Below are 26,793 nucleotides of genomic sequence, written 5' to 3' on the forward strand. Positions count from 1 at the left end.
ACTGTGCTAATCTCGCGAATACGCCTTACGAGCCTAAGTTTCGAGATCAAAGTTCCCATTCTCGAAATCTGGGTGTAACATTTTGCCCTCTCAAAAGTATCAATTCGAATCCTATGAAAAGTAAACTTTTGAACTGCCTCTATAAAAAACTGAGACACTTAATATACTCGAGTGTGGACATGCGTCAACCATGGGTTGTTCAATCAGAGTACTCAAGTACCTTTTCACCTTACCCACGTCTATTCGCCTGCCAACTTTTGCCGCCATTGCCATCTTTGCACCCGATCGTTCGATTAGATACCGAATCCGTCCAATGGTCTAGATCACTTCGACCCTTGACATTCCTTGGGGCCTATAAATACGCCCATATCGTCTTCTTCATTCTAATTTCGCGTCTTGAGTTTTTAGAGGGAAAGAACGAAAAATCAGAACTTAAAAAGTTTGTTCCATCTTTGCATGTTTTCCAGACCAAAGAGGCAAAATATCCCTGGCATTTTCGAATCTGTGAGAGCTTCCTTGACACCACTTTTTCAGTCGCCGATCTCATTGTACCCGCAAGCTGCTTCTGTGTGTAAGTTCCCTTTCTTGATTTCTCATTCTTTATTTTTTTATTCATGCATTTTTACGTACTTCCTTTCCTTATGAATCGTATTTACCAGTTTGTAGCCTTAGCAATACAGTTTAGCTAATACCACATAAACTTTGGATTCAATTTTTTTTTGGAATTATGGGTTTCAAACCCAGATTTAGTGCAAAAAATGCAGATGTAGGTTTTTTACCTTATAGACTACGGTGATGTATCGTGTAGACCAAGAAATGGGGTATCGAATTAGGGTTTTAAATTGTACGAATCCCAAAATTATCACCTTTTTGAGTAACCGTCAACTTTTCCCTTAAAAAATCACGATTCTTAAAATGAATCCACACTTTCCCATTCTTGCGTCAGATACACGCTCGAAGCCCGTACCTTATAATAGTTCGGGGTTCTTCCTTAAACTCATCCTGTCCTTTCGAGACCTCGGTCTCGATCGAGCCTACTCGTGATTCCGAGCCTTCGAGCTCGAATCACCTAACATCACACTCTGATTTCTTGTATGCCTGGCCCTCACCTTTTTCTTTCTTGCTAGATGTCACAGAATTCTGAGAATCGGTGGTGGTCAGTGCTCGCAATCCCTTACTCTCAAACATCTCCAAGTCCAGAATCTCCCTTCACTCGGAACTAGCGACTAATTTGCGAGCACAAAGTGAAGTGTGAGCAAGAAGATATTCGATCCCATTTCCGACGTCAGATCGATGAGGTTGAAGAAAGAAAAAGGAGGAAACTTTGGGTCGCAATTTATCTAGATCCAGACCCTGAGCTCAGACCTATCCCCCTGGATCTCAAGCTCAAAGTCACTGTTGCTTTCAAGCCTGGTGTACTTTCCTTTTCTCTGATGGAGGACTCTTCAAACTGTCCATCTACCTCGCAAGTTGCGATCATTCCTACCTCCAGGGAGGAATTCTTCGAAGTCGAGCATTATTGGAGCTCGGTGACTTTGACAGGACAGATTTCCAACATTCTTGCTCTCCACGGCTTAAGACTATCCGGCTCGTTGATGTGCCGAGCTGCTACTTCAAATGAGTGGAGCTGCTACACCCCGGATGATGGTCGACCCAATAATAAGTGTAACGCCCTGGTTACTCTAAGACCGTTACTGTGAGCTTTGAACCGTGCTTAATCCGCTAATCGAGTTCTTTGGTTATAAACGTGCATCTAGGTGTTGTTAATAAGCTAAGGTGAAAACCAATCAAAAGGAAATGATATATTTTATTTAAAACATAAAACTGTTCATGGGCCCACAAAAGCGTCTACAAGTTATTTACAATACAAAATGGTCATTACAGAGTAAAATTTACAACTCGCCGACCTAAGCGGCAAAAATAGGGTTAACCCCTAGGCCCTCTGAGAAACTCCTTGGCCGTGGTGGTCAAGCGGCCGCATATGTACACATCGCCACCTAAGCTCTCCACTCAAGGCCGGGTGAGCTTTTCTTTCCCTTTACCTGCACCACATAGCACCCATGAGCCAAAGCTAAGCAAGAAAACTCAATAGTGCATGTATATGATATCAAATGATGATCATGATAATCATCCAGGACTTATAGCCCTAAACAGAGGAGTGGCAGTTGTAAAAGTCACTACTGTGGGTTCCGTACCCTTTACAAATAAGTGATCAAGTCACTAGCTTAAACAAGATAAGTGACTGACGAGTAAGTCGCCAATGTAAACCAAATGAATGACCATGGAGTCACTAATGTGGGTTCCGTACCCTTAGCCATGTGACAATATGATCACTGGGCCTTCTGGCCCTGACTCTGAGTAAGTAGTCATGGAACTAGGCAAGCGCTTTTAGTTTTCATCGAACTTGAGGTCGGTCCGGCACTAATGCTCATGATGAGTCATTCAATGCTGATGTCGATTAGATCTAATCTTTATCGGCTCTGCGTTCATGACGCTTATGCCGCTCCTGACTCATAGGTCAGTAACATATGACCAGTGCTCAGTACTGCTGTTGAACTTGACTAGTAAGTCACAGTTTCACAGACAGATCTGACACCATTGTCGATTCTGACTAGTAAGTCAGTGCCATTCACAAGTAAGCAAGATTTGCTAAGCATTTGATATGCAATAACTGTCCACATTTAAAAACTTAACATGACTCAATTATAACCATGCATGTCACATATAGGGTGCAGTTTTCTTACCTCTGGTTCGAGCGAGAATTAGTAAAAGAACGACCCTTGAGAAAGATCAACCTTTTAGTTCCTTGACAGTAAATTGGTCATAACCAATTATGGGATTCCATAATTAAAATGAATCACAAAAGGTTCCCGGACCAAAACCTAGCCTCCGGGACATCGAATCCTACTAAACCGGGTAGTAGGAATGATCCCGAGGCCTAAGGTTTGATTCCCCAAGCCAAAAACCCAATTTTGGCCAAAATGCCACTAAGGGTTGTGGTCCTACACCACCATGTCGCGACCTGCCTCCTCAAAAAGAAGCGGCCAACCTTCAAAACCCCAACACGGGTCGCGGCCCTCCTCCATGTTGCAACCCAACGGCCTTGCAGCTCCTCCCTTCTTCTTCAGCAAGTTTGGGCCTCAGCGCTCTAGAATAGAGCCTCGGCCCCACCTGAAACCCAGCCAAAAACCCATGTTTTCCCCTTCGAACTCATTTCAAAACCTTATTAAAACACTCCCAATATCACAAAGCAAAGCCAGCAACTATTACCATAACTTATCTACCATATAACCATCAAAACCTAAGCCTTATACCAATCAAAACTTCATCAAATTCCCATTTCCATGATCAAAACTCCAAATCTAAAAACCAACCCAAAAACATAGCAAGAAACCATAAAATTGAACTAAAACCTTACCTTAAGCTTAGGTTGAATCCTCTTCAATGGCTGAACACTAGCCAAAGACCTCAAGTTTGAATCCCCAAACTTGCTTCAAAAATTCAAGGGGAGGAGAAGTGAAATGATGATCGTGAGGAAGGTAGAAAGGAGTCTTTGTTTTGGTTCTATTTTCTACAGCCTTCAGGTTATATATAGCCTAGGTCAAATGACCAAAATACCGTCCATGCTTAATTCATCTCTTAACAGCCCCCAAGGGCAAAATCGTCATTTCCCACCTATCTTGTTAATCATAATTAACGCCCTCCAATTCCCGCTATTCTCAAATACTAATAAAATCATATCCCATTACCCTATAATTCCTAGTAATACTCTAATCATAAAATCAACCTCAGACTCACCCCGAGCCCTGAATTCAACCCAGTTATGACCAAACCGATAATTTGTATTCAAAGATCGTCTCATGTCGAATAGCTCGAAAAAAATCCACATTATAACGTGGCCTCAACAATAGTTCACCAACATGCATGAAAGTATACAAATATGCCCTCAACGAGTCAAATTACCAAAATGCCCCTATAATGAAATGTGGACCCACATGCACGCATTTATCATCAAATAATAATATAATTCACATAAACATGCACATAATAGTTTAATGAAATAATAAATCAATTATGACCCTCATAGCCTATTAATTCGACCATTAAACCTCATTAAGGATTTTGGGGCATTACAATAAAATTAAGCTCGTGGCTTAGAGTCGCGAGCATATGATGGCAGGGGCTCTACTGCCCCTGAAATCATTTTTTTAAGGATTTTCTGGACTTTGTCGGGCTCACGCCCTTCCAATTTCAGACCAATTCGTATAGGGTTTTGTCTATCCTAAGGTCGCTATACCACGAACTAAAGTGGGAAGGACCCTCACCAAAAGAGATCCTCTATCTCTTTTGTTTGAAAAGCAACCCCTCTCGAGCTCGAGGAGGAGATGACTTCTACTATCTTTTGAGCTATATAAAGGAGAAGAAGATCTTCGAGGACATGCCTAACCATCCTCCAAACTTTAAGCTGGCCTTTTTCTAGACAGACGGCCTTGCTCCCTCAAAATTTTATTCATTCCAACAAATCCATATGTACACATACTTATTTATATTTTGCTCAATTAATGATTAGGCTCGACCTAACGCACATATCAGTTTCATCAGCCAATTATCACTGTCCCACGCCCTCGAACTCGATGGTGGAGCATAGGAAGGCTTTACTCCAGTTGCCTTACGGTAGGTGATCCCTAACTTATCTTCTTCATGAAGATAAACTTCGAGCCTACGGTCTCCTGGAGTAGGATTAGTTGACAGACTATGTTATCTACCGTAAGTATATTGAGTGGCAACATGTACCCCTTCCCACTGAGAAACCATGTACCCCTTCCCACTGAGAAGCTTCCTCCAAGACAAAGGTCAACGAGCCAAGGGCTCGATCCCCATTGGCTCATCTTCCCGAACGCCCGTGCTTGGGAAATGAAGCGAATGACGAAGCTTCGAGCTCAAGCGATGGAGGTAAAGTCATTCACAGCTCGGCTATGTGGTCCCCTTCTCTGCTAAAGCATAAACTCGATACCTTGATCCTATTCCCGGATTCCAGGGATAATTTCCATGTATGGTCTTGGGTAGATGAGCATGTTCATAGGTTTGATAGTTGGTTGGGAAAATTCCAGACTATGTATAGTTTAAATGAATTCTGGGACGGGGTTGTCATTCAGTATGGTACGAACGACTATAAGGACCTTTCGAGGCTGTCACCCTCGTATAGGGAAGGGACTCCCCCAGCCTCCTATGAAGATAGGGGGATTACATGGTTGCCGAGCACAAGCTCGGGGGAGAGTTCTAGTTAGGTTTCTTTATACTTTAACCTTTGTTTCTTTCTATAGTTTAAGCTCGTTAACTAATGTGCAACTTGCGTATGCAGGCGATATGGAGTCCAATCTCGACAATGTACTCAACCGCTGCTCGGGAGCAAAACAAAGCAAATGCCAGAGGGCGTCACAGAGAGCGGGACAACCTTCTAAGGTACCGAAAAGAACCGAGGTGACTCCTCTACCTTCAGACTCCCAGGGCCCGAGCCAAGCTATTACTGCAGACCCCGAGGTCGAGGTATCTACTGAAGTCACACTCCCCCTGCCTCCTGCCATCCATACTTCTCACAAAACTGCCCTGGCCCCAAAGAAGCTGGTTCCCACTCGGGAACGCCTGTTGTCGATTTCAACTCATTCCAGTGAGTACGTGGTCGACAACGCCACGGGGAAACACGGAGCCACCCTTGGCTCAGACGTTCTTTCTTGAATTGGCCAGAGCTTTAGCAATCTCAGTGCCCCTCAATGGCAGTTCCTAACTACCTTCCGAGACACTAACACCCTTTACGACATGGCCTTGCTGCGTTTGCTCAACTTAATTACAAGCTGAACAACGAAATCAATTTGAGCATGTCCTATGCTCAGGAGTCAAAGAATCTCCAGATCAAGCTCGCAGACGAGCTTAAGGCCACGGATTCAAAGTTAGAGGCTAAAGATGTTGAGATTAAGGAGAGGGACTTGAGAATCAAGGAGCTCGAAGAGCTGAACGCCAAGCTAGAGGAGGAGAAGAAGGTCACCTTTGACATAATCGAGGGTGAGAAGGCTCGCCTCCCCGAGGAATTCAAGCAAAAGAAAGATCACGCGGTTGACATGGCCATGTACTGAATCTAGGCCAACAATGATGATCTTGTTACGAGCTTTATCGATACTCTCGAAGAGGAGTTCCTGGCAAGGTGGCAAGCTTGACTTGATGAGGAGGACGCCGAGGAGGAGGCAGAAAAGGCAGCGAAGAAGCTGGATACTGTTAGGGGGATGCGCTTGTTTCATAGAAGCGAGGTCATGGGCTGCGTCCTATTAATAATTTTTGTAATAATTTTTACTTATGCCCTTAGGGCAAAGACAATCTACAGCTTGTTTAAGGGCTATTTTATATTCATTTAGACAGTCATTTATGTATATGATTTCTTTGCTCGAAAACCTTTATACACTTTATTTTAGATTAAGCTTTTACTTTAACATTTTTGCTTTACATTTTCGGGTCAAAATATTTTAAGCATTTGATATTAAAGGTTTGTTTTTATGTTTGTTTATTCGTACAAACACATCTGTTGGATTTAAGCTCGAGTTTCAATGCATTCATGCACAATTTACTCGATGTATCCATGTCTGATCTCGTTATTTATCAAGGTCGGACCTTACTTTTACCATGCACTTGAAAGTACTTACATGGCGTGTAAGATAGGTAGTTTAGTTATATCCTGCTTTTCTAGTCACTTTTCCTCTTCCTCGAGTTGCTCCCCAAGGTTGTGAGGTCGAAACTATTTTTTTACAAAATATTCCAGCCTCGATCTCGACTTAGCTCGAAGTAGGTTTATCTTTATTCCAACTTTCTGTTGATTAGTTTTAGCTGGTTTGTTCCAAACTTATTTAGCTTGTGTCTGGTTTGTGATCCAAGCACTTGTAATTTTGATGATCTAGTTATGTCCAAATCATCTTAGATCGTGCATCTAGTTATATCCAGATACTTTTATTCTGTTGATAATATGGTTATGTCCAGATCATCTTAGCTCGCGTATCTGGTCATATCCAGACAACTTTAGCTCGCGTGTACACTTATAACTTCTATGTCGGGTTAAAGATCCAGACATTTTTTTTACTAGTTTACGTGTATACAATCATTCTTATGTCGGGTTAACGATCCATACATTTTTATTCTATGTTATTTATTTGTTCAAACTTATGGTATTATTGTATACCACCTGATACCCTCTTAATATCCTATGAGTGTGACCATAGGTTATTGAATTAAGAGAGTTTGCAAAAAATACAACATTTAGTAAAGAAAGTAAAGTTGAACACTTTATTAACAAAATGTCTGAAAAACATACAAGCTTGGTTACAACAAAGGAATCTTTCCTACAATACTGATAGTAAGGTCGTAGATGTTCGCCATTCCAAGCTCGCGGTACTAATTCTCCATTTAATCTGGCCAATTTATATACTCCAGGTCGAATAATAGACTCGATTTGGTAAGGTCCTTCCCAGTTAGGTTCGAGTACTCCAGCAGACGGGTCCTTTGTAGCCAGGAATACACGTCTTAATACCAAGTCTCCCAATTCGAATTTTCTATCTTGAACCTTTTTATCGAAGTATCAGGTTGCTCGTTGCTGATATGCAGCATTTTTCAGTTGAGCTTCATCTCGTCTTTCTTTAATAAGGTCTAAACTTTCTTCGAGCTGGGATTGGTTCGAGACTTGATCGTAGGCATGGCTCTGAATTGTAGGTATTTTGACTTCAATTGGCAACATGGCCTTGCATCCATATGCTAGGGAGAAGGGAGTATGCCTTGTTGAAGTTCAAGCTGTGGTTCGATAAGCCCACAATACTTGGGGTAACTCCTTGGGCCACCTTCCTTTAGCCTCCTCTAACCTTTTCTTCATGGAGCTTTGAAGGATTTTGTTGACTGCTTCGACCTGGCCATTTGATTGGGGATGGGCAGCGGAGGAGAAGCTTTTTATTATCCCATTTTTTTCGCATAAGTGGGTGAATAAGTCACTGTCGAACTGGGTACCATTGCTTGACACTATCTTTCTAGGCATTCCATATCGGTAGATGATGTATTTTACCACAAAGTCTAAAAAAATTTTCGAGTTAATTGTTGCCTGAGGTTCGGCTTCGGTCCATTTTGTGAAATAATATACCGTGGTCACATCATACTTCACTCCACCTTTACCTGTTGGTAGTGAACCAATAAGACCGATTCCCCACACCACAAATGGCCATGGGGAGGTCAGCATGGTTAGCTCGGTAGGTGGGGCTCGTGGAATCGAAGCAAAACGCTGGAACTTATCACATCTCTTGACATACTCGAAAGCGTATGCCTTGGAAGTTGGCCAGAAATATCCTTGTCTTATCACCTTTTGGGATAGGTTATGCCCCCTGTGTGATCTCCAAAAAATCCTTCGTGAATTTCCTCCAGAATTTTCTTTGCCTCGGGTGGAGTTACACATCGGAGTAGTGGCATAGAATATCCTCTTCGGTACAACCTTCCTTCCATAATAGTGTATCTCAGGATCTGATACATCAATTTTCGAGCCTCGTTCCGTTCTGCTGGGAGAATGCCGGTTTCGAGGTAATCAACTATTAGGGTCATCCAGGTCGGTAGGGAGTCAATCATGCACACGTCTTTCTCGTCATGCTTGCCGATACTCAGGGTCGATAGAAAATCTATTGGGACCATGTTCAGTGTGTCGGCCTCGCTGGTCGTAGCGAGCCTGGCCAAGGTGTCCGCATTTGAATTTTGCTCTCGGGGAACTTGCTCTATGGCATAAAACTCGAACTATCCGAGTGCAGCCTTAGCTTTTTCTAAATACACAGCCATCTTTATGCCACGAGCTTGATATTCCCCTAAAATTTGGTTGACCACTAACTGTGAATCACTATAGAAGTGTATAGCCTTTGCTTTGAGTTCCTTGGCTATTCGAAGTCCTGCTAATAGTGCTTCGTATTCAACTTCGTTATTTGACGCTTCGAAGTTGAACCTTAATGCAGAATGAAATTGAATTCTCACTGGAGTGATCAATATGATACCTGCCCCATATCCATTTTTGTTGGAAGATCCGTTGACATAGATTTTCCACAGATCGCAGGCTGGGGTTATAACTTCGTCGTTTAGACACTCCCGTACATTCTACGATGAAATCCTCCAAGGCTTGTCCCTTTATGGTCATTCTCGGGTGATATGTGATCTTGAACTGTCCGAGTTCAACTGCCCACTTTAACAATCTTCCAGAGGCTTCTGGTTTAGATAAAACTTGTCGCAGTGGTTGATCAGTTAACACATGAATAGGATGTGCTTGGATATAAGGTCGGAGCTTTCAAGATGAGTGGATCAGGCTGAGAGCCAATTTTTCCATTAAAGGATATTTCAATTCTACCCCCAGTAACCTTTTGCTAACATAGTACACTAGTTTTTGCACCTTCTTCTCTTCTCAGAGGAGCACAACACTAATGGCGTGCTCGGTGGTAGCAAGATACAAGTATAAGACTTCTCCTGTGATAGGCTTCGACAAGATCGGAGGTTCGACGAGATGTTTATTTAAATCCTGGAATGCAAGCTCGTATTCCTCTTACCACTCGAACATTTTACCCCCTCTCAAAAGGTTGAAGAAGGGAAGACAACGGTCTGTAGAGTTTGAAACAAACCTACTTAGTGCCGCCATTCGTCCAGTTAAACTCTGGAGATCCTTATGCTTTCGAGGTGAGGGCATATCAATCAATGCCTTGATCTTTTCAGGATTAACCTCTATCCCTCGCATGTTCACTATGAAACCTTGAAAATTTCCCGAAGATACTCCGAAAGAGCATTTTTGTGGGTTGGGTTTCATGTTATATTTCCGCAATACGACGAAGCATTCTGCGAGATCATCCACATGGTTATTGTTATGTTTATACTCGACTAGCATGTCATCAACGTAAACTTCCATGTTATTACCTATATTCTCAGAGACCATTCTGTTCACAAGTCTTTGGTACGTTTCTCCAGCGTATTTTAGTCCAAAATGTATGACATTGTAGCAGTATAGTCATTTATCGGTTACGAAGCTCGTATGCTCTTGGATTGGTGCGTCCATGGTGATCTGGTTATATCCAGAGTAGGCATCCATGAACAACATGAGGCCGTGACCTGCCATGGCATTTACGAGTGGATCAATCCGAGGTAAGGGGAAACAATCTTTGGGGCATGCCTTGTTAAGGTCGGAATAGTCGATACAAGTTTGCCACATTCCATTGGGTTTCGTAACCAACACTAGATTGGTAATCCAATCAGGATAGAAGGCATCTCGTATGAACCGATTCGCCTTTATCCTATCGACTTCTTCCTTTAGAGCCTTCATTCTGTCGTCGTCCAGGAGTCTTCACTTTCGCTGCTTCGGAGGGAAGCTCTTGTCTATGTTAAGTGCGAATACATCCTGGTTTTCTTTTAAGAAGCAAATTAATTGCTATTTCGCTTCTTCAGAAAGATTATTACCCACCTTTATCATCTTTGTAGGGTCTTCGAGCTTGACCTCCTCGAGCTCTTCTAGAGGTTCGAGGCCAGCCATTTCTTCTATTCTGGGGTCGATCTCTTCTTCTGTCTTGTAGATCATCCCATCCTTGTTTTGTATTATTACAAGTGCCTGTGCACTTGTTTGCTTCTTTCCTCTAACGGAGATGCTATAGCATTCCCTCCCCGAAAGTTGGTCCCCTTTCAACGTCCCGATGCCACTAGAAGTCGGGAACTTGATGGCCAGGTGCCTAACAAATGACACTGGCGCAGCCCAACTAGGGCGGGTCTCCCGAGCAGTACATTGTAGGCCGATGGGAGATCCACCACAACAAACTTCATCATCTTGGTTACAGAGACTGGATAGTCTCCCAAGGTCACCGAGAGTTCAATGGACCCCATACTTGCAATCCCTACTCCAGAAAAACCGTACAGTGTGGTTGAGCATGCTTTTAGGTCGTGAAGCACGAGTCCCATCTTTTCTAGGGTGGCTTTATAGAGGATATTTATCGAGCTCCCGTTATTAATTAGGACTCAGCATACCCTCATGTTCGCGAGCTGGAGGGTTATGACCAGGGGGTCGTTATGGGGGAACTGGACTTAGTAAAGGTTATGGGTTGAGTTTCAACCCTTTGTTTTTTCAAGGCTCGTGGTTCAGGTTCGTAGGGGGAATCGTCACTTTTCTTGAGCTCGTTTACATATATCTTTTGGGCATTCCTGCCTGATCCTGTGATATCGGGTCCCCTCGAGATGGTTATTACATCTTCTCCATCAATCGGAGGGGGTCGTTCTTCCTCCCGAGCTCGAGATTTACTATTTTGGACAGATGGTGCACTCACTGCCCTTTGGCTAGTGGAAGCTTGATTGGGGTTTCAATTTCTGACGTACTGTCCGAAATAACCCCTCGAGATCAAACGTTCGATCTCGTATTTTAACTGTCAACACTCATTGGTTGTATGTTCGATATCTCGGTGAAATCTACAGTTTTTATTAGAATCTCTCTTTGCTTTTTGGTTCCTTATGGGGTCAGGTCGTCTAAATGGAACCTGGTTTTCATTAGCCAGGTAGATATTCTCCCGAGAAACATTGAGCTCGGTATACACTTTGTATACGGAGAAGTATCTTTCCCTTTTTTTTTCTTCTTTCCTCTATCTGCCTCGGGGTTATTCCCTTTGTTTTTCTTCCTTTTAGAAGGGTTATCCCCAGGGGGTTTCGAATTTGAGGGGTTTGCTGAGATCGAAGCAAAGTTAGTGTTTGTCGTTGTAGTTACAGGCTGAGAGGTCATGTTCAGTGCTGACCTCGCCTCTTCTACAATGACAAACCTTTGGGCCCTTCGATTGAACTCGGTTAAAGACCTGACAGGTTTCCTTTGTAAGTTTTCTCAGAAGGGACTTCCTGGCATTACGTCAGCTCTAACTACCATTAGGTTACCGCTATCATCGACATCTCGAGCTCGAGCCACTTCTAAGTTGAACCTCGTGAGGTAACTTTTTAGTGACTCGTTTTGTTGTTTTCGAACAGTGGTTAAGGCTGAGGCCTCGTGCCTAATGCCAACCATAGCCTTAAATTATTTTTTAAAGTCCCTAGACAGCTGATCCCAAGACGCGATCGAATGTCTTTTGAACTTCTCAAACCAATTTTTTGCTGGTCCTATAAGTGTGGCTGGGAACAACATACACCTGAGCTCGTAACCAACATTGCTGGCTTGCATAATGGTGTTGAACGTGCTCAGATGGCTATAAGGATATGAGTTTCCGTAAAATGGTGGGACATGAGGTATTTTGAATTCCCGAGGGAACGTGGTGTTGGAGATATGCGGGGCAAAGGGCTCGAGCTCTTCATCGAACTCTTCATCCTTCTATTGGTTACGCTCATTCTATAAGAGCCTGAATGCTCTCTCCAATTGTTCAAGAGGTCTTGCCTGGACCTGAGGGGGCTGGTTATCGTTAATAAAAACTCCAGCTCCATGTCTCGGTGCATGGTTATACACTAGTTATTTGTGGCCATTCAGATGGTCTCGCAGATCTGGGTTCGGAGGATTGTCTCGACCCCAGTTGTGGTTTAAGTGTTCCCGCAGATTAGGGTGGTCCCCTCGATTCCCAGCATGCCTTGGTTCTGTGTTGTAAATGCTCATGGACCTAATGTAATCCGAGCTTTCACTTACATAGCTCGTTGCTCGGTTATTACGAGGTGGGACCCCTGCTGGCCTCCTTGTCCCAGCAGTTTGTGATCGTGACATTTGGCTACCCGTAGGCTAAGGAGCCCTGCGATCTCAGGCAGCTTCTCTTCCACTCCCTTGTCCGTGCCTAGCCCGTCGATTTCCATCTCGATGTGCAGGTCATGGAACAACCTGAACTGGCTAGGGGTGCCTTATTGGTGATGGTGGGTGTCTTATGGGAGATGGTGGCTGTCTCCCATTGTTGGGCCAAGATGGTCCCGAATTTTCCTGGTCAGGCTCTTGGTCGTTTTGTGCAGCATCAGGATTTGGGTTCCGAGCCACTGAGGGGGCTCAGTTATTTCCCGTTCCTGTTTGTGCTTCTGCAATCGGGTTGGCAGTACCCTCAGCCCGGTGACTCCTCTAGGGCATTGTCTTAACAGGCTGGGATGTTGCAGCATAGCCTATTATTATCGACGAAAGCCTATTATTACCGACGGAATAGCCTATAATTACCGGTGGAAACCTCTGCCGGTAATACTGCCTTTTGTTGTAGTGCTGGTGGAGGCACCTGCTCCGCCCTCCTAGCGCCTGTGATCCCACGAGGACGTCCCCTAGGCCTCCAAGGAAGGGCTTGGGCGCCAACAGTCTGTCTGGCTAACTCTTCATTGCACTTCATTGCTTCTACCAACTGTTTGCGTAGTTGGGGATTCTCAAGTTCCACAATTGGGGATTCTGGCTAACTTTCAGGATTGTAATACATATCCTCGTTAGGCCTGGGGCAAGCGATCCTCGAGAATTGGATGAATCACTCATTTCTTCAGGATCTGGATCCACCATGGGTTGCTTTCCAGGCCATCGCGGGTAATCCTCAGCATGAGGAATCTCCTCCTCGGGTATATTGGGCATCGATCGCTCACCTGTATTGGGGTTACTTGCAGTGGCCATTGATGATTCGAGAAGCTTTATGACTAAACATGCTCATGTCTTGTTTAATAGCTCTCAATGAAAGTACCAAACTGTTGACGTCGTTTTTCGTCAACTTAAAGAAGAAGAGCAATTTAAACAAAAATATACCAGAGGAAACAGAAAATATAGACAGGATCTTTTACATGGTTCAACAGTTAAAATCTGCCTAGTCCACGAGTCTGTATTATTAACTTCTCGAACTTCTCTGATAGCTTTCTGGAAGCAATTGTACAAAGTTTTTCCCAATATCAATGTTTCGATCCCTACAAATGAATTATCCCACTCTATTTATAGAGGGGTTTTCTGAATCGCTTCCCACATATTTCGGAAAGTTATTCTACAAATCAAATAAAATAATTCTATTAAATGCATACAGTTATCACGTACGCGGTAGTATCCCATGATACTTGGGATTTAATAACAAATTACATCAGATCCCTTAAGCATAGGGAATTTATAACAATAAATACGTTCACACACAACTGACGAGCTTGGACGCTAGGTTCATGTGCCTTCGAGACCGTTTACATATTGCAAGCTTGTCACCTTAGTTCGCTTATGTTCCCAACAAGGGATGTTGATGAGGCCATCCTCTTCAAACTTACACCTCTCGAGCTTGAACCGTCTTGTCTGAGGGTAGGAAATGAATCAAGAATTTAATACAAGTGTTGAACCATTGCTATTGTGAGTTGCGAGCCTAACTTATAACCTCGGAGCACCTCCGAGACTACGTAGTTTCCAAGCTCACCAATCTGAGGTTGCCACTTGCTGCCTTAGCAAGACTGTCCCTGACTTGCGAGTCACATGACGACTGTGCTAATCTTGAGCATACGCCTTACGAGCCTGAGTTTTGAGATCAAAGTTTCCATTCTCGAAATCTGGGTGTAACAATATAATTATTAAATATCTAGTCCGGTATTATATATTATTATAATAATGATATTTTATAATATTTAAATATATATTAATATAATTATTAAATATCTTGTCTGGTATTATATGTTATTATAATAATAATATTTTATAAAATTTAAATTTAAATTTATATTAACATAATCATTATATGTGTTATTTTAAATATTATTATAATAATGATATTTTATAATATTATAATTTATACTAATATAATTAATAAAATATATATTTTTAGTTAGTTTTAAAAATATATTCCGTTAAATATTTAGAATATTCTGTTAAAGTTAACAAAATAAATCATTAAAACCAAAAAAATTCTTTTTTTATATAGAAGAGATATAATTATTATTAATTTAATAGTTTATCAAAAATATTTTATCAATTATGATAATTCGGTATATTAAAATTAAAACAAAATTAGTTGTAGTTATATATAGAAAAGCCATTAGTATAATTAATCGATGTTTTATATGAAAGATTTCATAATATACAAAAATTTTACAATAACATATTTAAAAACATATTAATTAGTATGTACGCTTAACTGCTTTGATTTACTTATAAATATAGGAAATTGGTTTAATTATTTTATTAATCGTACGTATAAATTAACTCTTTTGCATGAAAAGTTGTATTTATGCTTTCTAATGTTTTATAAAAACAATTTATTATAATTATTTAATCAAAATTAAATTGCCATAATTTGCCATTAAACATCAATTATAATTTGTCAAAAAAGTTCTCCCACTTCTTTATCTCTAAAAGCAATAAAATACACACATATATATTTATATACTATAAACAAACAACATACAATACACGCTTATTTAATTTTATTTATAAAATTTATTATTTATTTTTATTAAATTTGTATTATTTTCCTATAAATTTTAAATAAAAAATAATATTATATATAAAAAATAACACAAACATATTAAATAAAAAATTAAACAAAAATATTTTTTTATAATTTTTAAAAATATATATCTATAATATGATAACTTCTTTTAAACATAAATGATACTTCTTTTAATAAAAATTAAGATTATACATTATATATTATATTATAATAATATTTTATAATATTTAAAATTATATTAATATAAGTATTTAATATCTAGTCTTGTATTGAATATTATTATAATAATAATATTTTATTATATTTGAATTCATATTAAAAATTATGATTATATATTATTATCATAATAATATTTTATAACATTTAAATTTACATTAATATAATTATAAAATAACTTGTATTATATATAATTATAATAATGATATTTTATCATACTTGAATTTGAATATGAATTTATATTAATATAATTATTATATATGTAGTTTTATATTAAATATTTTTATAATAATGAGACTTTATAATATTTGAATTTATATCAACATAATTAATAAATATATATTTTTAATTAATTTTAAATATATATTCTATTAAATATTTAGAATATTCTGTTGAAATTAGCAAAACAAACTACTAAAACAAATTTTTTTTTTATTTATATATTTTTTATATAGAAGATATAAATATATATATTTATTATGAAGCACCCTCAAGACAGTTTCTCAAAACAAAATTATACATTAATTTATGGTAAATTAATTAATGAGAAATTGGAAGCTAGAGAAATTGTTTATGTAGTCTTTAGTTTTTCAAAAATTAATGAGTTTTGGCTCTGGGATTTTTTATCAACTGGAAAATTAATAAGTGAGGAATATTTTGACGCAGAGCACACTATTTTTTGACGTCATATATATTGTTTTTTTATTTTAGATTAATTTACAAATAATGTAATTAAAGTACTTTTATTAGCTACGTGCCTTTGTTAAAACCTCAGTATAGTGATGTCGTTTCCCAAAGATACTTCGCTTTCACTGCCACTATTTGCTTCCCAACGAATTAAAGGCAAAAGTATATTGATATTGATATTGATATTGATGGTCTTTTTCACCAATAAATTTGGAATAAGATTTAATATTTAGTAGTGTCAATTTTCTATATATTTGGACTTTTCAATCAAAATATTATTATTGCAAAAACTATATATCTTATAGAGATGAAGATGAAAATTATATATATATTTTAAATAATAATAATAATTAAATTAAATTAAAAGTAAACTATATACATATCGATCTCATATAAATATAGATGTTTCTTTTTTATTCATACCGACCATCTTAATGTTTATGATAATGATAATATATAACCTTTTAATTGGGCGGCACATGCCCTCAATATTTGTCCCATCGATCTTATGTTATTTTTTTAAATATTATATAAGCATAAAATTGGGTTTAGGAAAACACAAGATTTAAAAAATAATTTGTTAAAATACAATTCCAAATAAAATATAAACTTATATAAATATATTACCCAACACTTGAATATATACTTATTTGATTAGCAGTACGTACTCATATTATATTCTCCCTATTTTGTTAATGGAACTATATTATTTGAAAGAGTACTAATTAATATAATTACTTTTTTTTCTACAAAATTAATATAATTACTTTTAAAAGCACAAGATATTATATAGTACCAACTATGATATATACAATCATTCGTTTTTGTTTACTCTAAATATATATAATTTCAAATGTAATTAACCATTATTTATAATACGTATGTGAGTATTCTTTGCTACATTTTATAATATTTTATATTTTCTTAATTTTTGTGTTATAATATATATTAAATATTTCTCATGATCTGCTTTGGGTTGTCAATATACAAGTGCGGAGGAGATCATATTAATAGTACTGACATACATATATGTGTGCCAACTTAAATATATATTGAATTCCTTCTTAGTATTATATTATATTATATATATTGATGAGATTAAATATTTTGTATGAAAAAAATATATGTTTTTTAGAAATAAAAATTATTTATTTGATTATTTTTTATTAAAATCATCAGTCAAAATTGATTTTTCTTATTAATCCATTGGCCTATATATATTTATATGTATAATTATATTAATGGCATTCCATTCAAATTCACTTTGCCAACATAATAAATCCATTAAAATTTGTTGAAATAATTAAAGTACGTAAAGAGAGAAAAAGCTGGTATAACTAATAATAATGAATACAAATACAAATACTATTAACTTTAACTGCCACATTACAATATTTCAAAACTTCCAACATAAAACCACTGTCTCATCATGATCAAGAAAGAAAGATTAAAACAAAAAAATATTAAGCTCCCCCTCCATGGATTACATCAGATCGATATATACATAAATATTTATATATTTATATATATTGGACAAATAATCTTGATCATGACTACCTTATTGATATATAATAATAATAATAATAATAATAATAATAATAATAATAATAATAATAATCAATGAAATAATATTTTTGAAATGGACTAATTGGCACACTGAAATTTACTGCGAGTGCTAAAAGTAGTAGACACAGCTGAGAACCTTTGGTGCACTTGGAAGAAGCAAGTGGCTGATGATGACAACAGAGACGGCGGCGACGACTTAAACGCCGCCGTTTCGACGGCCAAATCATCAACTTGATGATAATCAGCAACATTATTGGTACTACCAGAAGTACAAGTACTAGTACTAGTGAGGTAGATTTCTTCTTCTTCATAAATTGTGTCCAAGGACACCTCGTGTACTTGGGCCCTGCTGGAGGACACGGCCAGAAGCCTTGCCGGCGTAACGGCGGAGAACGGCGTCATTTCCGACTCACTCGGGTGGCGGTGAGGAAGAGAAGAGGTTTTGATTTTGAGGACTAATGGTGATGAGGATGGAACCACCAGTGGAAGAGCTACCGGAGAAATTTGAAGTTTGGCCATAACTATTTTTCTTAAAATAATAATAATAATAATAATATTTTATCCCATATATATTTTAAATAAAAACGTAGAGAGTAGATATGAAGAGAAGAAGAGAATTAAATGTGCAATTTTTGGCATGGTGGGAGTGATTTATATAGAGGTGGTCTCAGTTAGAATGACAAGAATGCCATTTAATAATACTAATAATATTATGTCATCTTACATTAAAATATATTTATGTGTGTGTATCTTTATTTATTTATTTGTTTGTTTTTGTTTATCAAGTTGTATAGAAAGGGATAAAGTAGTCACATTTGCTTTTTCCCTTTTTAGGTTTATAAGAACACACACGCTCGATGAACTTTTCAATATTCCATGTAGACATTTTAGATATTTTTTCTCTGATATTTATATTACTCCAATTCATTTTCATAATGCATGACTTTATATTTATGTTTATCCGTATTTGTAATTGGTATTACTATGCCACTTGGTGTTGTACCTTTATAGAACCGACGACTTCTAAAAGTTAGGACTCCAAACTTAAATTAAGATTCTTAAAAGAACTAATAAAATTTTATCACAATTAAGGTATATATAATAATTAAAACTGTTTTACTTTAATAAGATTAAAAAATTATCAAGAAATTAGCTAGGAATTAGTACTCATTAAATATAGTCTTAGCATAATTATGAATTATTTACTCAATTCTAGCTACAAAAGCAATTGACATGTCTTTATTATTCCATCTGGCTTGGAATACATAAATATTAAACATATAATCAAATACGTATGAAGCTAAAACTCCTGCTTATATATATTTATTTATTTATTTATTTATTTATTGTATCGTATCACATGAATTAATATACGTACACTCTTCAACGGCGACGAAAAGTCGTCGCTAATAGTAGCATTATCAGCGACAACAAAACTCAGTCCCTGATAATATCAGACGAGTAATTTTTTTTATTTAAAAAAATTATTAGCAGTGATATTTTCACGTGTCGTCTCTAATATATTCAAAATACCTTGAAAAAGAAGTGGAGAATTTTCCTCCCAAGTTAATATATAAGGTTATTAGTGGCGATATGTGTCACCGCTAAAAGTCGACATGTAGATTAAAAAATTAACAGCAGCAACATATGTCGCCGCTAAAAGTCGCGCCAACCCTAAATAACCACAACCTTTCCATCTTCGGGCTGCAACCAAATTAACCAACCATCTCTCTCTCTACTCTCTCTTATGTGTCGTGACTCTCGAACTTAGGTGGAGGGACTCTCAGACTCAAGCGGAGGTAGGCGGTGTGGAAGTGGATCTCGAACTCAGCGGACGGTCGTGATTCTTAGAGCACCACGGCAGGCGGACGATCGTGGATCTCGAACTCAAACGGCAGGGAAAAGGCTCATGGCGGCAAGCGACACAGGCGAACGGCTCACGACGTTTCAGTCTCCAACCAATCTCTAATTAAGTTTCTTCTCCTTTATATATATATATATATATATATATTTTAGTAGATATATCTGTATATAATTATATATATGGTAGATATGATTTTGGAGATGTTGTGAGTTTCAATTTTCAGAAATATTAGGTGAACAAACTCACTAACAAAATTTGCATTTCCTTTCATCCTTCTCCACCAGATTAACCAAATTAATCTGATATATATATGTGTGAATATGTATTAGTTTTTATTAGATTGTTCTTTGTATATATTAATTTGGGTGTATATATTTGTATTTAATATTGAGAATTTTAGAAATATTAGTTGTATATAGATTTAATATGTGAACTTGAAATACAATTTTTTAATTTTGGTTAATACTTTGTGAATTTAAAATATTAGTGTTTCAATTTGGTTTATGATATGTGTTTATAGTGTATGTTGAAAATTTTATTGTTATTAATATGTATATTGTGAATTGTTTTGAAAATTTCTGAGTGTTAATTGCAGGGTTAAATTTTTTTGGAATATGTTAAAATACAGTTGTTATGCTGTCAAAATTTCGATAGAGTTAGTAGAAATAATTATAATACTAATTGATTGAAAAAATAATTATTTTAAAAAAATGATACAAAAACATTGATGTGTCGTGGTTTGTGGGTCGAGGGTCCGGGCCGGGGGCGGGGCCGAGGGTTGAGGTTCGGGGTCGGGGGCGGGGTCAAGTGTGAGGGGACGATGGGCGAGGGCGGCGACTTTTTAGACATTACCAGTGACACTGTGTCGTCGCTGATATTGTATATCAGCGGCGAGGTGAAAGGTCGCCACTGATAGGGCTTTTAGACACAACTTTTTTGCGGTGACGTAGTTACGGCGACAAATCATCGCTGATTAGTATCAGCAGCGACATGTTAGGCTTTCAGCGACGACATGAGTCGTTGCTGAAAGACATTTTCCTTTTAGTGATAGTACAAAATAAATTACTACTATAGACCAAAAAAAGTTCTTTATATATGGATTACATCACATTTGACAAATGTAAAAATATATTTCCTAGTATGAGGAGTGTTAAGAAAACTCTATTGGTTACATTCTTTTGTATTTTCTTTATATTTTAATGACATGTGTCATTTTTAAAATATTTCTATTTCTACAATATAATTAGTCATGATATTGTAATTTTATTACAATTATACCACCATTAAATAACACTTATTATTCTATGTTCAAAATTGAATTTTGTAAACAAAAAATCATGTAAATAATAACAATCAGCTACATATAATAAGATATAATTAAACATAAATAAATCAATAAGTCATATTATCTACTGCATACTCATTATTAGCAAATATATAAACATACATATATTGTATAAATAATGCATTTGTAAAATATGAATGAAATTGTAATTTTTGTTTTTGTTGAAAAAAAAAACGTGAATGGTGACTCAAGACTTAATTTATATGTAGTTAGTTTTTTTTATGACTTATTATATGTGTACTAAGTGATGATTTTTTTTACTAAGTATAGTTTTAATTTTTAAAATTTTCTTGAGATACATTATTAGTAAGAGATATACTATTAAAGGAAGCATAATAATGAATATATAGCTAAAAAAATTTAAATAATATTTTTTAATTCTTGTCTTTAATATATATATAAAAAAAATAAGTATAGTGATTTAATTTTAATAAAACTAAAAACCTGCTTTAAAAATATCACATATCATCAAAATACAGAGAGTGCAAAAGAGACTAACGATGAGAGTCTTCTTACCCTTATCATAAATACATGTGTGCATATGATTGATTTCTGATCTAGGTAGACTGTAGTATACTGAATACTGATAGCTAATAATTATGGGAACGGTGTTACTTTATTTATTATATATAATATATATATTATATGCCAATTAAGGAAGAGATCTTTTAAATGCAAATTTTGTATATATATATATATATATATATATATGTCAATTATTTTATAAGAGCTTTACTTTAAGTCTTATTAGTGTGATTTTTCACTGTTCTCGACTCGTGAACAGTTTTTGATACGATTTTTTTTATGATCATATATATTGTAGTTGTTTAAAGCATTATACAAATTTTTAGAAAATTCCGAATAGTTTACATTATCGAAAATTAGATTCAAACATGTTGTTTTCCATACGCATAAAAAAAAATTAGTCATGCGTGCAACAACATGTTTAAACTTAGTTTTCGGTACTGTAAACTATTCGGAATTTTCTGAAAATTTGCGGGATATTCTAAATAGCTACAATATATACAGTCATAAAAAAAATCGCCCCAAAAACTATTTACGAGTCAAAAATACTGAAAACCCTACCAGTAAGACTTAAAGTGAAATCACTGTCGAAGAATTCTCGACTGTATATATGTATACGTATATTGATTGTAGAGTTGGCCTTCAAATTTGACCTCGGCCAGCTTTCATTTCATTCACTGTTAGAGACAGTGCTACTCCTTATCCCTTTTGGAATTATATGTAAATTTAAGGCCTTCTTCACATGGATATCAATTCAACTCAATTTTTGGCCCTAATTACTTTATTATTCTCACGGAAATTAATTTCACACTACACTACAAATTAGTACTTTATTGCTATTTCGTCTTTTTAATAATCCTTTTCTCTATCTTCTTCGATATTCTTTATTATTTATTTAATCCTATTTATCTCTTAAATATATCTTTTCTATATAAAATATGTATAGATAACTGAATTTTTTTTTATTAATTTTAATATAATATTCTAAATATTTAATAAAATATACATTTATAACTAACTAAAAATATATTATTAATTATATTAATATAAATTTAAATATTATAAAATATCATTATTATAATATAAAACTATATATATAATAATTATATTAATATAAATTCAAATACAAATTGAAATGTTATAAAATCGTGGATTCATGGTGGTTTGTTTTTCAATTGCTAATAAATTATTATAGTAGTAGCTTGTACGTACTAATTAATGGATTTGAATTGTTGACTTTCTACCATAATTCCTGGAAACTTAACACTAGACTACAAATAAGTACTTTATTCGTATTGTCTTTTTAATCCTTCACTCTCACTATATGGGAATATATAGGATGTATTACTTAGACCAATCCCTATTAAACAATATACATAGTTTTATTTTATTATTATTATTTAATAAAATTTATAAAATAAATACAAAAAATACATGCATATTAATTACTCTTACAAATTTTTCCCCTAAGAAAAAAAAGCACTCTTACAAATATAAATCACTGTATAAAGTAATTTTTTTAAGTTAAGGACATTAGTAGATCTAAATACTTAATTAGTAAGATAATTTTATAATAAAAAAAAGTAAAATTTTACCCCGAAATTAAAAAAAAAAGTGTAATAAAAGTCATTCTCAAAATAAAAAATGTTGTTTTGAAGCTAGAATATATTATTAATTTTTGGTGTGATTATTAATATATATATATATATATTTTGTGGTCGGTATTATAGCATTAATTGTAGGTAGTATTAATTAGTGGACTGAGTAGGAATAGGATGGCATCGGAATAGGAGTGTGCCTTATTAGATACGGCACACGAGTAGTACTGCATGAATGCTGATGTGTGCCCATTAGGCACGAAAGCAACTTTTCTACCGGCGGTGCCTGTTTCCAAGTTTCGATGTGACCACCACTCCTTACATTCTTGCAAATAATAATAATAGAAATTTGTAAAAATTTATATATTTTTTTAAAATTATTTTGTATTCCGAATTATTTTTGATAATTTTTTGTAAAATAACTTTTGTCTCAAATTTGATCAATTATCTAAATTTTTCGATGAGCTGTCTAAAATTTTCGACCGACTTTTTAAATTTTTTTACCACCTATCTAAATTTTTGATTAGCTGTTTAAATTATGAGAGATTATTTTATAAAAAATTATTAAAACTATACTATAATACAAAATAATTTTAAAAAATAGGTCCTTTTTCCAAAGAATCCTAATAATATGACACATAAGTATTATTTATGTTTAGTTTTCAATAATTATAAATTCTTAATATTATTACCCTAGCTACTCGATGATGGTGTGCTTAATTAACTATGGCTAATTTAATGATGGATTTGTGTAGCAATTATATATATTTATATGAAGATTGTTGGAGAAGATGTCTTCTTTTCACTATTAGTGTCAATAGAGATAAATTTATTTTAATTTAATAATTATAATAAATAATTTTTTTATTAATTTATCATCAATTTCAATAAATATTAATATACTTTTACATATAAAAAATTGATTCTTTATTAGCGATAGAGAAAATAAAAATAAAAATAAAATTATTCATATTGAACCGACTCTATCTGTTTGTATTTTATTATAGTTATATAATGAGCATTTTTATAAGGGTTATTTGCGGCAATAATGCCTATGTAGTTAAGTTTGTTGTACTTAAATGCTTATGTAAAATTTTTGGCGACAATAATGCCTACCGTTACGAATTTGGTGCAGTCGTTGGTCCTTGAGCCATTAAATGTATAAAGGGGTATACGTGGTAGTACCTGATTCGGTCAAATTAATTTTAATTTATTAAATATTTTAAAAATCCTTAAAAATTATTTTAAAAAAAAATCTAATTTAAACATTTTTTTATTTTCTTTTTCTCCCCTTCTTCCTCCCTCTTGTTCATCCGAATCCTAATCCTCATTTTCTTTTTCTTCTTTTCATTCTCTTCTCCCAATTGTCCCACACAAACCAGAAGCTTGAACCCGAAAACTCAAGATCTTTTTCTTCTTCATGCTTGTTGTTTGGGTTCATTTTTCTTTGTCTAGATCTGAAGGTCTTATGCTTGGGCGAGCAGGGCTACGAGGGAAGGGACCGGAGAAGAAGGCCTGCGTGAGATCTTCAAAGCTTTGAACTCGTTTGCCGCCGGTCTTCAAAGCTTCGCCCAGGTAGTCGAAGTTGCAGTCGTCATCAAGATCTGCCCAAAGCTTCGAACTTTTCTGTCGCTGGCCATCAAAGTTCTGCCTAGATAGTCAAGGTTGCAGTCGAGATCTACTGCTGGAAAAGAAGAAGAAGAAGAAGAAGGACGGGAGGAAGAGAAAATTGACCATCACACCACGAACCAAACCAGTTGACCATCGCAAGGCAGGGGTCGGGGGGAGTTGAAATTTCTTCTCTCTGCCAACCTCGATCTCATCTTCAGATTTAGCCCAACCTCATTGTGTATGAACCGACTGGGAAAAAAACAAGAAGAATATATATGAACCTCACCGTGTATGAACCTCCTGCTCGCCCAAGCTTGAAAGAACTCAATTCAACCCAGAAAAATAAAAATAGAAGGAAAGCTACAGAGATTTTAGATAGTATTACATATGGAATATTTATGAAGAAGACCCATGGGGTCGGGGGACTGGAGCTTGTCGAGGGGATCGAGGAGGGTGGAGCCCATGGGGTCGAGGGGAGAAGAGGTTGAAGAAAACCCATGGGGTCTGGGGAGGTGAGGTTGAAGAAAACCCATGGGGTTAGGGGGAGAAGAGGTTGAAGATGGGGTCGGGGGGAGATGAGGTTGAAGAAGACATTATTTTTTAATAATCAGTTTAATTTTTTTAAATATATTTTTTATATTTTTTAATTAAAATTTTAATTAACTAAATTTAAAAAATATATTTTTATAATATTTTATTAAAATAAAAATGATTGGGCCAATCAGGTGCCGCCACATGGCTACACGTTGGTCTCTAATGAGAGTTAACGGCTAAGGACCAACGGCTGCACCAAATTCGTAACGGTAGGCATTATTGCCGCAAAATTTTTTACATAAGCATTTAAGTGCAACAAACTTAACTACATAGACATTATTGCCGAAAATAACCCTTTTTATAATGATCATACTATGCGAGGTCTTGTTCTCAGGCACAAATGACACCACTTATATATACACACAATAAAATCTGAATATAGAACAATGATGAAAAGATAATTTAGGGTGATAAAAAACAATTCAATATTGGAAGACCAAGAGAGGAAAGTAAAAAACATATAAGAATTTTTACAATGTTTACTAAATAAATCAGTTACTCATTGGGTTAGAAAGACCAGGGTAAAAACTTTCACTATATCAAAAATTTTGTTATTTAAAAATTACAATCTCAAACACTGATTTGCTAAAGAACAAATGAAGCATATAAAAAGAACTGCATTCACCTATTATTGAGTCTCCCACTCAATATTGTTTCTTCTAAATCCCTTAGAAGTAGTGTTAGAATCCCGTCAACGCTTTTTCTGAAATCCCTTCAGAACTTTATGAACAAATCCCTTTGTTCTTCTACTTTAAGTTTCCCTTGGTTCAAACCCTAACGAAAACCTGCAACAAAAACAAGAGAGTCAAACCAAGAAGACAACAACAAATTTCGAGATTAAGTAATTGACCTCGAAATGTAGGCTCGTAAAAGCATAGACTCGAAATAAATAAATTTCCACATTACACTTGTCCAAATTATCATGGAATGTCAGTCACATGGTTTTAGATCTGCCATCAGCATTCAAGCATGAGTTCCAGGCTCAAGGCTTTTAACATTCTCCGAGGGATGAGCTCGACAACCTTAGCGAGTGGGGAGGAGGTGATAATTGGAATGATGAGCTCGAGGATATGCGTGATCTCCAAAGTGCGTTGAAGCAATGATCAAGCTCGATGAAGCGTTTACCACACGAAAAAGCTGATAGGAAATTTGTATTTCTTTGGGATTAGTTAATACTATAATGCCCTGAAATCCCTAATGCGGTTTAATGGCTGGATTAGTAGGTCGGGAGGGCCATAATTGTTTAATTATGCCATTACCTGATAATATGCATGTTTATGTGGATTATATTATAATATGATGTTATATGCATGCATGTGGGTCCACATTTGATTATTAGGGTGTTTTGGTAATTTGGCCCGTTGAGGGCATATTTGT

The sequence above is a fragment of the Humulus lupulus genome, chromosome 9 (genome assembly GCF_963169125.1).
Source record: "Humulus lupulus chromosome 9, drHumLupu1.1, whole genome shotgun sequence".
Classification (NCBI taxonomy): domain Eukaryota; kingdom Viridiplantae; phylum Streptophyta; class Magnoliopsida; order Rosales; family Cannabaceae; genus Humulus; species Humulus lupulus.